A 14,544-nucleotide genomic window follows, 5' to 3' on the forward strand; every position below is an offset into this window, starting at 1 on the left:
TAAGTAATCTTATAGTTACCAAATATTTTACCGTATGTTAAGGTAAATAAAGTGAAATAATTTCAGGGAAATAATTTTAATTTTACTGAGTGTCTGATTTCTACATGAAACAGCACCAGTATAACATTCAGTGTATTGCCTATGAAAATCTGGAGGTATGATTACATCAACGTACCATATGATACATGATGGTTTATATCCAAAATAAAAGTCAAGGAATTCATCCCTGCCCCATCAAAAACTGAACAATTAATCCCAAAGAACAATGTCATCCAAACCAGCCCTCTGCCACATTCTGCAACTATTTGCATTTTAATGTGGCATACGTCTCTACATAAATACATATATACGCATATGCATAAAAACATATATAAATATATGATGTAGAGCATATATGTTATATAATGTATATTACATATACATAATAGAAATACCTACCTACACATATATATGTATATATGTTCTTGACCTCACCTTGGTAAGATTTTCATGTCACATCAAAGTAAATCAGCTTCTGAGGCCATTCAAAAACAGACAACTACCATTACTGACCAAGTCATATCGGAGAGCAGGTCTCCAGCAATGTTCCTGAGATCACCGTGATCCACGTAAGCCACGTGGAACTCACAAGTGGTGAATTCTGGATGGTGGGTCAGATCGACCCCTTCATTTTTCAACTGATGTCCAGCACCCCATCCAAACCTTCAATGACTGACATCTACAAAAGCTCCAGACATCTCTCAGTGGCAAATACTTCAAGGGGAATTAAAAAGAAGAAATCAGATAAGCACAAGGATGTGAGTTGTGCTAAGATTAGAGCCAGTCAACTCTAGTCTTCTCTCCTGCGCTGAGTGAATCATGATGGCAGTTTCTCCTTGATAATCCCTCGCTCCATCCTGCATTGTAAGGTAAAGGCCAGAAAAATAGTGCTGCATTCGCTGGTGGTTGTCAGCCTTTGGGATGGAATACCAAAATGAAAGTATATGGAGTTGGTTTTTGTGGTTTTGTAAAAACATGCATTTTTCCTGTTGAAAGTATTAATTCTAAACCAACTGCCGATGTCACAGTCAGCCCCATTTACCCACAGGCTAGCCATCGTGCCGTACCACCCACGTGAGGGATGTGATGTAGTGACTTCCCTTTCACGGAGGACTGACCCTGTGCTTCCTAAGCGAAGTGTTCCTACATGATGTCTCCAAAATAATTATCCACCACAACATAAATATCAACACATACACACACAAGATCAAAGAAAAACTAATACTCTCAAAAATGAAACCATCGTAATGTCAAGAAAATGAGTATGTATTCCACAGAGTGAAGTCTATGTTTTTAGATTTAACATACTTCTATGAACATTGTCAGGCAACACTATAATCAGTGAGCAATCTTGCTGTGTGAGAGCATTAAATGCTTTTGCTATATGCCCAATCTGATGTGGTTACATTGCTGTATCTTGCAACAGAGTTCAGGAGCAATCAGCACATACATATCCATGTTGAGGTCATTGTGATGACTTATAACGGGTTTTGCTGCTGTGCCCGCTGGTGTCATACTTGTGGGAATCTCCACCTTTCAAATGCCAGGCATTTAATGGCTTTCTGAAGACTATATTCTATTCAGTCTCGGAGCCACGGGGAAGGTTCCTGGCTCTAATTCAAGGGTCATTCGTCTCTTCCCTGGGAATAAGAGGTGGTTTGCTGGAGGCTAGCTGCAAGCCGGTCCTTCAGACCTCTGCATACCATGCATGTTCCTCAGGCCATGCTTTCTGCAGCGACTCCATGCAGATCTCACTGGGATTTTAAAGACAAGAAGTAACGTGGATATTTTTGGAACTGCCTATACATCACTGCCGCAACGTACAGGGTTACATGAGAAGCACGCTTTCACACTTAAATAATTTACTTAGTAGAAATAAGGACTTGTCAGTAATGATACAGATACTTTCTGCGTCACATAAACCAGTAATGAGCACAGGGCTGGGACTCAGGAAATACTGCTTCTAAACTAAATTCTGTCACCCATCCCTTCTGTGGGCCTGGAGCGAGTATTTTTGTCTTTCTCCCTGCTGCAATAATCACTTGTCCCAAATGCATGTTGTGAGAATCAGGTAATGAGCTGAAGCTGCAGAAAGCCTGGGCAGGTAGGCAGGAGCCCTCAGAACAAAACAATGAGTTGGAGAAACCCAGAGGGACGGGTTTTCAGAAACTCTTGAGCACATTTCTTAAACACATTTCAAGTCAGGTACTCAAAAGCATTTTTCCAGGAAGAAGATCTCATCACTTCTGTCTTTTAAAGTGATGAGTAAAGAAACTATTACATAATATGTCATGACATTAAAAAAAAAATCACAATATCAACCTTTCTCTCAGGCCATACCTCAAGAAGCCCATGATTATACAGGAAGTTGCATAGGAAACTGATAATATTAGTGCTGATAATGAAAGGCCAAAGTGTCCAGTAGCCCAGGCCTGGTATTCCCGGACATCCCACATCCCTGCACTGCAATTAATCTCTGGTTTTAGTGAAAAGCTCTTCGGACTTGAAAAAGAATGTGATAAGAAGTAGAAGCTCACTTTTAAGTTCAGATTAAAAAACAGAGCAAACCAAAGAGTTTTATGCATAACAGAACGAAACCCATCACTTGAGGACAGTATGAACTTCTTTATGCACGTAAAGAATAAAATACATTTCTCTGAGCTAGATGCAGCTTCCTTCTGATGCGAACAGGAGCCGTAGCACCGTGTGCCGTGAGTGGGAGCACACACATCGCTCCACAATATAATGACTAATAGCAATTAAAAGTCATTGAACTGCCACCTACCGTAAATGACAATGCTGTAATTTACAAATGTGATCTGGCAGAGCATTTTGAGCCTAACCATCGCATGGTACCGCAGGGTTTTCTTTTTGCCTCTTTATAGCTTAACCCCTCAGAAAGGTATCTTTCACTAACCCAATGGGTCTGGCTGGGCAGGAGCAGGCGAGGCTGGAGCACAGCTCCTCATCTCCAGGCGCAGGGACAGGGTGCAGAGCCTGTGAGCATGAGTCCCTTACGAGCACAACTGCCCTAGGTGAGAGGGAGGGAGGAAAAGCAGGTCTGGAAACAAGATCCAGCAGAACACGGGTATATTATCTTACACTGCAAGTGGTCTAACAGGTGGACTGGTCGAGATTTTGCTCCCTTGGCTGACTTAGTGGATATTGTGAAACACATGCAAAGAGAAATTTGCAGGTTCGTGTCTCAGACGTGCGTCTCATAGACCTTGATCTACAGCTGCTTCGGCCCCAGGATTACGCAGATGATCCCTGTTGAGGAACTGCTGCCGGCAGTCTGTGCACCCAAACTAACCAGCACGTCGCAGGAAACGGTTGGGGAACAATCCACAAACTCAAGTGTGTTGGCAATGAGCAAATTATTTGTAAGAGTGAACAAATATATGGGAACAATAAAGCAATAATCTGCCCATCTGTAGTTCACAAGCAAAAAGGATGGCAATAATTGATGAATATCTTTTCACTGTAAATAGCAGGTCTAGCCGCATCATACCTGGCTCTCACTGAACGTTTGCTTAAAAGTTGGTGGAAGTAAGTGGGAACACTTACGACTTCAAATATCTTTTTAGTCAACACTTGAAAGTTTTACATTATTTCATGTCCATGCACATTAATTTAAGCTTTCTAGGGGTTTTCATAATAGAGTCTCACCAATCATGGAAAAAAGCCACAAAGTTGAGAGCAGATCTTGATTCTTCTCACACGACAAAAGTAACAGATGCTGCAGAAAGGACTGAGCTTTCCTAACACTGAACTGGGAACTTTATTAGGAGCCGATAAATAATATTACCCTAAGCACACTCACCTTCCTTTTCGACTGCCTACAACATTCCCTCTACAATCTTTCTGAATTTCAAGAAACAGTAACTACCATTAGTAAGTCCTTCTTTATCGGCAAAGAATGCACACTCCCTCGGCTTTTGCCATAATTTGTAGTTTAGCACCACCTTCCTAGACACCAAAGAATGACAGCTTTGCACTGCCAGATCTTTTGCCTTGAAGCTTTTGTACAAAAGCAAAGAAAAAGGGAAGAACAAAGGAGGATGGTTATTTCCCGATCTGTTTTAATTACTTGACATTTTTAGTAATGAGACGGAGTTCTCCATCCTCAGTAATTTTTAAACCTCAGCAGTTTTTAGAAACTATCCCACAGACTAGTGCTCCCTGTAGCACTTCAGTTATGGCAGCTCTATCGATAGCTGTGGATCTGTGCTGTCATGGTTTCAGGGCCCGTGGCTTACGGTTCCAAGTGATGAAAACTGAAGTTTCTAATGCAAACTGTAGTTTATGCTGAATATAGTGTATTTTTGTATTAAAAAGGAGATTGTGAGTGCTTGATCTGAACGCGATACATTTGCTCAGCATTCTAGGCAGTAAGTTTCAACCTATTTTCTACACTTCATCATAAACAACTGTTAAGGAAAGAGTTTCAATGATTCCTTAAAAGAGAAACAGAATTAATAAATGTATTTCATTGGCAGCCTCATGGTCCACAATATAAATATTTTCTTCCATAATCCAAGGAGACGATAAGAAAAACAGAAAAGGTGGCAGACATAAGGGTAACTGACCTGCATTAGCGTCAAAGACAAGCCCATACCTCAAAGAAAATTCAAGTGAAGCATCTAGATTTTTTTTTTTAATGCATTCTTCAGTTTTCCCCTTCTGCATGTTCCCCAGCATGCCCTCACTTGCATGGGGCATGTCCAGGATCAGCTAACCAAGAATAAGCTTAATCACAAAATTACCTTACAGTCACCCTCTGCAAAACCTCCTTCTCGGCTGAGCTCCTTATCTTGTGACCCAGAAGCTGCATATACCCCCCATGACATGACCTGTTTTACAAAAGTTTCACATACTGGTACTTCAAAAAAACCAAGAGCTCTGTGTACTTTCGCTTGGCTTAGTGCTTTTCTTCAGCGCTGTATCAGAGACTCACAGGAGGTGCTCCCCAAGATGTGGTCACAAAATTCTGGGTGACACGTTGTGGCCGTCCTGTCTGTGTTTCTCGGGACAGCCTGGTGGCTAAGCCGCTCGCTGCCATGTTGGATGCTGAAGCTGCATCCCCTCTTAAGCCTTTGCTTCCCTGTCTGGTTGTAAAATTATTCTCCACCTAGAAAACCCTTTTAATATGAGGGAAACCTCTTAGGCATTTTGTGTCTTAGTTTCTTTGCCTGTGCAATTACTCAAGCGTAATCTGACTGTGAATATAAAGCAACCCCTCATTTTTCTCTCTTTGCGGGAAGAAAAAAATAGTGATATTGCATATTAAGCAACCATCACACTTTTCCTGCTAGGTCTCCACCCTTCTATCCCATACTTAATTTCCCAAAATCAGAACCCCAGTGGCAACTGACAGTGGTTTTAGTTATGGCAGTGAGCTAAGGAATGGACACACGTTGACGTCTGCTGACTCTGGGCAACAACACAGAGAGAAGATGATAAATGAGAAGAGAGGAGCTGTAAGTGTCAGCCTTTAAAATCTTCCCCAAACTCCACATGTGAATCAGGTATGGTTTCTGGAGGCAGCCTCAAGAAAATGCATGTAAATGAGTCGTTTAAGGTGAATTAATTTCTTTACACTTTTGTGTGGATATTCTCATTCAGAATTAAAAAGCCTAAAGTGGCCTTAATTTCATTTACTTAATTTCCAAGGAGAACTAAAGCAGATTGAATTAAGGACACTAATTCTGGCTAACAGTGTCCACATAATACTGTGTAATGCAGTTTAATTCTTTCCTTTTCAATTCACATGTTTAGTTTGTTTGGACTGCATTTCCAGCGGGGCCCTGAGAAGGCAAAAACCTGTTTGAAGAATGTCACGATAGCGTGCAATGCTAAACAGATATGTATTATTTTCTTGTCCCAATTAATGGAGTGTATAAATATTTCCATAGACATTGCCACTCAATAGAGGCAACTGCATAAACAGATCTGCATGCTCACATGGCACATATTTTTGATGCTTCTGTTAAAATTTGAATTTGACTTTAATTGCACCTGGAGTTTGCATAGAAAATGTATTATATCAGAGAGTTCCCTCAACTGTATATGATATTTACACTTGCAGAAATTGCTGTTTTTCATACAGGCATGCCCAGTGTAAACAGATTAACTCCTATTACTCCAGGAAAACTATTTTGAGATGTCTGTACTTCCCTTGGCTCTCCAGACCGTCTCAAACACCAATTGTTCTTTCTAAAACCCCTCTCAGATTCCTCAGTATCAGATCCAGACCAGCTGCAGTGTGGGACAGGTAGCTCAGTCAGGAAAGCCATGGTGAGGACTCAAGCGTCATGGCACTTCCCCGTCATAATGTTTATATCCCCAGTTCATTAAATGGACTTTGGCAGGCTCTGACTTCTCTTTGTAAAACACTAGCACTCTAGATGAGCCAGCAGGTATCTCAGAGGTGTTAACACTGGAGAGCAAGCCCTTTACAGCTCCAGTCCATCAAAAGCCACTGTCCTGGAAAGTGCAGCCTGCCGAGCAGGCGGCTGTCCTGGGCTGCCAGTAATTCTCCGTCTTCCTCTCCATCACCCATGGCACTGCTGGCAGTGGCAGAGGCCACAGCCTGGCTGTCCACACAAAGGAGAAAGCAGCACCTGGGCACTTACGGGCCTTCTGAAAGAGGGGCCTGGAGAAGGGTCTGTGGGCTGCCCACAAGCAGGAGTTATGGACTCAGTCACTTTGATGTAATGCTTTTCTTCAGTGTAATCCATCTTCCCTCGTGAAGGACTGATAAGTAAGTCAAAGTATGGGGGGCAGTAAGATATTTCTACTTCGAATGTACTGGGCTGGTGAAGACATTTGTTTGCCAAGTGGTTTTCCATCTTTCAGGTAAGTGAACTTTGCAATTAGCTCCCCGAGCATGGTATTTGCATTAAAATCGTGCCATTAAGGATGCTCTCTTTGTCTCCAGCTGCTGCACTTCAAATTTGATGTCATTGCTGTGTTGTTAGAAATTTGAACAGAACGAAGGGCATAGAGAGAGAACAGAAGGCACACAGTATTAGCAATTATTGTTTGATGAATACAAAGTGATAGCGCCAACTATAAAAGCTGGAGAAGTCCTGCTTACAGTTCTTTAACAACTTGGAATTAAATTTTACACAATGAGCATCTGTTATCAATCAATTTTTCCCCACGCTCCTTCACCGAAAGCTTCAGTCAAGACAGTTTGCCCGTTTTTGGATCCAAGGCTGAACAAAAAAAGTGTCTCCATTTCTCCTCTGCCTGATGTAAAATACCAAGACCCTCTTCTGGCAGCTCCAGCAACCTCCAATTTGAAGCAGGGATTTCGGATTTGCCTGTGGACAGCTTCTGCGGCAGAAGTGTGGCCTTTTATTCCCATGAAAATCCAGACAAACTTTGCCAATACACAAAAAAGTGATAATTACCCTTGTCTGCTTCCCACAGACCAAGGCCAATGCCCTCTGCCTGTGGTTATCCCCCAGAAACTGGGACGCGGCAGCCCTTCCTGAGCCATGGCACCATCACATGCCTTGGGGCGCCCAAGCCTGGGCACCCCAGGGTGACCATACCCCACCCTGCCACAACTGCTGGGTCATATCCGTGCAGATATCCCGCTAGGCAGCAGGAAATCCCCTGGAGCCTCGCAAACAGCCTTTTTGCAGTATCTCACCCTTTCCTACAGAATTTATGGCAAGCAACAGGGAATAGCTTTCTTGGAAAACTTTTTCATCATATTTTTAAAAGGTAACATCTTATTTATTCTTGACTGAAACTTTTCTGTGTGTTAACAAATCCTTGCATCCTTCACGCTCAGGAAGGTGAAGCCAGCTGAGCAGCTTGCTACTGAATCGGAGTTGTGTGGCTGCAAAATCCATTTGGCAGACCCAACGCAGCTGCTCTGGGGAGCCTGGGACCTCTACTTGGGCACCCAAGGGATGACTTCTGATTAAAGCTGAGCTGTGAGATTCTGCTATAGAGAAGAATATCAATAACTAAAAAAAACTTATTTAGAAAATTATTCTGACATGGATTTGTTCTTTTTTATCCTCCTGTACGCTGAGAGCACCAGCCACTTATCCTCAGTAACTGCAGCAGCCCCAGCAGACGTCCCTGGCAAGGGCAGGGACTGGCAGATCTGGTTTAATTAGCACATCCCACCTCACCCTGGGGACGGGTGGCTCCTTCAGCCACCATGTCTCAGTTACACCCAGTCATGTCCATAAGCCCTTAGGTTTTTCCTATTGCCATAGGAAAGGTGATAAGCAGAGGCTGGAGCAGAGGTCTATAGCAATGGAAGAGGATGTTTTCCCAAGGCGTTTAGCAACAGGTCTTACTGAATGTCTGCGAACAACCATGCACTGCTAGCAATTGAAAAATTTGAAAAAATGACCGAATTGTCTTACGTCACCTGTATAAACAGTTTAACTCATACAAGTTGTGCTCTGCGGGTATGCTGGGAGGAGGCTGCCAGCAGACAGCAGTGAGGACCCACTGGGATCCATCAGCTCTTCCCTTGATACACTTGGGTCAGGACAGGATTTATTTCCATGGCCTAACAACTGAAACTCCTTAGTTTTAAGCCCAGCTCAAACTCATTAAATCCACTCTGATGCCTTTAACAAGTCTCTTTTTCCACTTCAGACTTCCCAATGTGGTAACTGGATTAATCACTGGTTACGCAGAGCTTTGTGATGGGAAGTCTTGGTAAAATGTGTTCTGTAGATTTAGCACTGTTCGGACTACAGATTCAAAAAATTGCAATACAAAGTTATTTAAGAGTCCTCATTCAGCAAAATACTTAAGAGCATATTTAAAGCTAGGGATTTGCATTAAGAAATCCACTAATTTCAAGCCTAACTTTATTAATTTCTTACACAAAATGAGCAGTTTTCCATGTTGGCATGTATGCCAGATTTCAACAATGTTTTATTTAAAGGTGTAAGCAAATTACATTTTTGTCAGACATCTGTAAATCCTACTGAAAATGTATCTATCATCTGAGTTATTTTGCATAAATAATTTGCTAATGTATATTGGGAGATTTTAAGTGTTTGGAGACAGATGCCTCTTCTACATCCCTGAAGAAAAATTGAGAATAAAAGTGTCTTTAACTGTTTAGAACAGATGGTAGGGCAATAAAAGTGCTGAACAGCTACAAAGCAAGCCTCAGAAAATTACATCCATCAGAGAGAAGCCAGTAGCAGTGAAGTGCACAAGTACAGATATTCGAGAGAAGTTACTTAAGAGTAAAGAACGAGACTTTTTATCCCACGTGTCATATTCTGTCAGGCTCTATGTCGTTTTGGCCTTCCTGATGCCAGTCTGCAATTGAGCGATGAACAAAAATACAGTTAATTGCTTTACTGGAAACAGGTCCAGCCATATTCAGCATTTATCCCTCAGGAGCAGCAGCGGTTGTATGCTGTATATATTACTGATTTCACCCACCAGTGCTGAAAACAGTGAACAATTTTTGCTGTAAATTCAAAATACCCTACCACACACCCTGAGAAACTGGTTTTCCCGCTCTTCTCTGTCTTCTGCTCTGACTTGCCCTGTTACGACTTGCATGCAGAACTGGAAGGAGCCAGGTTTCCCTGCCTGGGTGGTCAATGGCAATATTCAGCACCTGATGTACTCACATGTGTGTTCATTAAGGATTTCAGTGATACAACTGTCTGTCTCTCTGCTACTACCTGAACTTCTGTGGCCTATGACAACTTATTTTCAGACTTCTGTAAATAATATTCTTAATAGTTATTTAAATTATTAATCTTTGCATTATTATTTTTACAGTTATTATCTCTAGCACTCCAAAGCTTAGTGAAGAGCTGTGAAACATAACACTTCTAAACTTTTCCATTATCTGTCTACTCTGGAAGACCAGTAATTCAGTAGCCTATTTGAAAAAGTAAATGGTTTCAGGATCTCTCATTATCTGATATCCTCAGACTTTGAAAGTGTCAGTAGAATTCTTAGGTCCAGCCTCATCTATTCCAAAAATCCATGTGTCTCTGTAGGTCTTTCTGTCTTATTTGGGGCCTTGATGTCTCTTCGAGTTCCTCATGGTGCACATAAGAACTCGTCTTCAGTTGTTTCACTGAAAACTCTGAAAAAGAAGATTCTGTGTAAGGAATAAATGTTATGTTTCAAAGGACATTTCTAGATTTTGCAAGCCCAGAATTTTAGACTTTGAAAAACTATTATGCTTTTAAGAAAGTGGAGTTTTATCAACCATAGCTTTTATGAAGTGATTGTTTTGATTTGTCATAACCAAACTGTGATGCTAACACCGCTTATTCACAAATCATGAATCAAGCCTCTTGAAAAACATTTCTTATCCTTTTATTTTCCTTATTTATCTCCTTAGGCTTTGAATTAAATTTTAATATGCTCTGATTTTCATCACAGTCACACAGCCTACAAACCTGTAAATTGAGAATCTTGGATAAATCACTTGACTCCAGAAACAGAAGATTTATGCACATCTCTTCAAAAAAAGAGTAGCACTGCAAGTCTAGTAGCACTGCAAGTAAAAGTCTATTAAAAAAAGGGAAAGAAAAGTTCATTTTTATTTCCCAATTTTAATCAAATTCAAGGAGTAGACAAGAAAATAGTATGGAAAAGTAGATTAGATACTTTAAGTCTTTTGTTTTGATATAAGAACTCTTGGTAGACAAGATAAGGATTATTTATAACTGAAAGTATAATTTAATTGTTTAATCTTCATTGTTTTGGTTCCACAAAGAGTGCTTAATCACATGTGTTGGCCATGGAACATGGGTGTCTTTGAGGCTGCACAGAGCAATGAATCATATGGCAATTCCTAAAGAAGTAGAGCTAGGCTGCTTCTTTCTTATAGAAGTACAGAAAATTTCTAAGTTCATGTCTTCTCTAGAAATGGAAAAATCTCTTCCCTTTGGTGGTTTCTTTAGAATTTATGACATGCAGAAGAAGGCTTGAAGTTTACTGACAGCAGGAGGGATTCACATCAACTGACTCTACACAGGGATGTCTCCTGCCTCAGATCTGCTGATGCTCCATGTTTGGGGGGATTCATCACCACATAAAAATCAGACCTGTGAATTATGTCTTTGCTTCAAAACTGTTTTGTGGTTATCTAATGCTTCACACTACATCGCAGTGTTGCAATGACAGGCATTTTATCCTGAATGAAAAATAGATGAAAGGTAGCTGGAAATGCAGTTTCTTTGTTTTTTTCTGAACAAGACCAATATTTTTTCTCTATTCATAACCTAACTTGTTCAGCTGATCTTTACAAAAAGCAGGTATAGGATTTCATAGTGCTTTTGTCTACATCATGCATCACTTTTTACATAGCTACAGTCACATACTATAAAATGGGAAAACAGCTTCCAAACAAGGCTGAGAAATTTACAAACTTATCCTGATGACCAGCAGACTTGGCTAGACCTTTAGTATTTTTCTTTCCATGCTGTATGTCAACAAACTATGCCTCATACCAAATTCACATAGCCCCTAAGAGGATAATATTAACTCTGGCTAAAGCCAAATAACTCAAAGTTTTTGTGTGTGAACAGGAAACAGATTCAGCACAAATCTTCTGTTATAACTAAGATTAACATAGCGATGAAGGCGCCACAGCAGGCAAAGGAATGAGCTGTTGAGTTGCATACGCCTAACGGTTTCTAAGAACTGAAGAAATGTATTTCAGAGCCCATGGGTAGTACCTTAGAGTCAGTAAGTCAATGGCAGAACTCCTGCTGACTCAGCTGAACTACCTCTGACTGGACGGATCTTCCCAGATATTTAACTGCAGACTTGCCTGGAATTCATCCTGGCAGGTCAGCCTGCAGGCACCAGTCCTGAATAACACAGGAAGAAAGAATTTGAAATAGCTACATTGGCTATGCAGTACATGTTATGTACTGCAAACACAATAATTAAAATGTGTTGCATCATACAATAACCATCAAGAACATACACATGAAACCATAGTCACTTTTCAGAGATAATAACTTTTAATCCTTCTCTGTTGTGCCGCCATTAAAGCAGAAGTAGCCTATTAGTTCAAAACACGTACCTTGGCGTCTTACCTTCAAAACACGTAGTGTAGATGCAAAATGTTTCAGCGTATCACGGCAAAATTCAAGAGAAAGTGCACACTAGTTTACATGACCATATACTGAATATACAACCTATGCAATATTTCTTAATGCAATTCTTAGTCAGTAAGGAGAAAATGTTAAGATTATTAAATGAAATCACAGTAGCTTTTAGTACTTGTACAGTCCTCTGCAAATTTCCTGAAATGCAGTCATCCATTTTTTCAACTAGTAAATACCTTTTTAAAGCTACAGTATTTTCACCAACACAACTCTATTTTTCACCCACAGCTTTTACTATTATTGTTTCCCACAATGAAGCCACGCTGGCAGCAGTCACTTGCCCTTATCTGTGATGCTGTGTATCTCTGCATGGCTGAGGGAAGAGGGAGTTTGCACACAGGCAGGTGAAGCACTTGGTCTCCTGCTGCTGTTCATACTGCCCCAGGCACAGGGATCGTTGTGGGCCACTGACCTGGGAGTCCAACTCCATGCTCTTCCTTCTTTCACAAAGAAGAGCAAAGGAAAAAGATGAAATTCAAACTCCTCTTTGAGTCTTTAGATGGGCATTGTATAAATACACAGAGATTGAAGGTTATGAGATGGCAGCCTTTAAAAAAGATTTTTTAAATGAGAATTCATTACTAAGGGACTCACTCAGATTAAGATTTTCACCTCAACTCCTGCCTGGCAGTCATAATAAAGGAAAATTCTACACTACCAATTACTGAACAGGCATCTGATTACTTTTATACCAGAAGGTTCAATGTTTTATTTACAATTGTGGCTGATGTGTTATGCCTATTTTCCAAAGCAGTAGCTGGGAATATCCTACCCCTTTATGATTAAATGCTTGCAAGAACTGCTTAGCTTTGCTACTAGAACATGAAAGCAGAGTGTTTGGCAAATCTAAATTGGTGTTTCACTGAAACACGTTTGTGCAGAAAGTTGCAACAAGCAAGTACTGAAACCAGCCAGCCCCACTTCTGTACACCCAAAAGGGGTTAAAAAGAACACAAGGTACATATATGCTGAAGGCATATATGTCCAGGAGTGTTGTGGCAGCATGTAAAACTAAGGATATGTCTTCACTGTTCAACACAGTACTGGGGAGATATCTGCAATAGCTGAGACAGCTGAAGCAGCATGTTAGCATCATGCCATGCCAATGTTGATTCATGCTGTGACTCAGGCCAGATATCATGCTTTCTCAGCCCACAAACGCTTTGTACTGTGTAGATAAAAGCTCAGATAAAATCAAAATGGACTTCAGTTTAAGAAGTCATCAGCATCCACAGAAACTATGCGCAACAGCTTTCCTCCAGCTTTGCCCAAAAGCCTGTGCAGACCCTGTATGGGATCTGGCACTCTTGCACGGGGCAGGGAGGACACCGGCAATGTTTTCTGAATCCACAGGCCACATGACCTGCACATCCACGATTCAAATCCCCCACGGCTACAACCTGTCTCTGTTTCATTGAAGACTTTTGCTGGACTCTGCTGTTCACACTGCCTTTGACCTTAACGCTTAGACTTCCATTTGCTAAACTCATCATTATAGGTAAAGTACCCATAGGACACCACAAGGTCAGTGCAACCAAGCTGTGTCAGAACAACATATGCAAAATGACCCAACACATCTTTGCACTCACCAGGATGCGTAGCCCCGCCAACAAAATCTGGACACGCATGGGTCCTACCCATGCGCACGTTAGGTTATCATACACTGCTGGGTGCCCCAGGAAGGTAACAGTGATGCCCTCGCCCCTGCCCCTCACTAACGCTTCCCCTCTGCTTTGCAGGCACCAGCCACGGCAATTACTCGGTCTCTTCTGAGCAGCTGTTCTCAGTGTGTATTTAGCTTCGCAGGTTGCCAAGAATTTAAAATCCAAAGACCTTTCACTGTACTTGCACAACAGAGCGTTTGTTGCAGAAAGCCAGTGCACGCACACCCACCATTTCAGCTTCAACTGTACCACAAAATTGCAAACTGTGCCTTTAGACCAGAGAAGTCATGGAAGAGACAGACGACTCTTATGAAAGTAATCTGAAGCTAACACATCCCACACCCACAGCCAGCACTGCCAATATCCAAACAAATGGTAAATGGAAATAAATGAAACAGAACGTAAGTAGAAAACATGTTGTAACTAAAATATCTGCAGCATGTTTATCAACAACAGCTAGGGACTTTCCAGAAATGTAAAACAGGATCATCTTTTCCCTGAAGAAACTAATAAACAAGGGCAGATAAAAGTTAGGGGATTCTTACACCCGACATAGACTAGAAGGTCACCAGAAGTTATTTAGTTAAAATAGAAAGAAAAATTAATTTTCATAAAGAGTGGGAAAGTTCTTAACCACTGAATACAGGTGACTGTAAGTTACCCTTACAAAATTTTGCACCGCATCATAGCATAACTTT

This window comes from Gymnogyps californianus, chromosome 2 (genome assembly GCF_018139145.2).
Source record: "Gymnogyps californianus isolate 813 chromosome 2, ASM1813914v2, whole genome shotgun sequence".
Taxonomy (NCBI): Eukaryota; Metazoa; Chordata; class Aves; order Accipitriformes; family Cathartidae; genus Gymnogyps; species Gymnogyps californianus.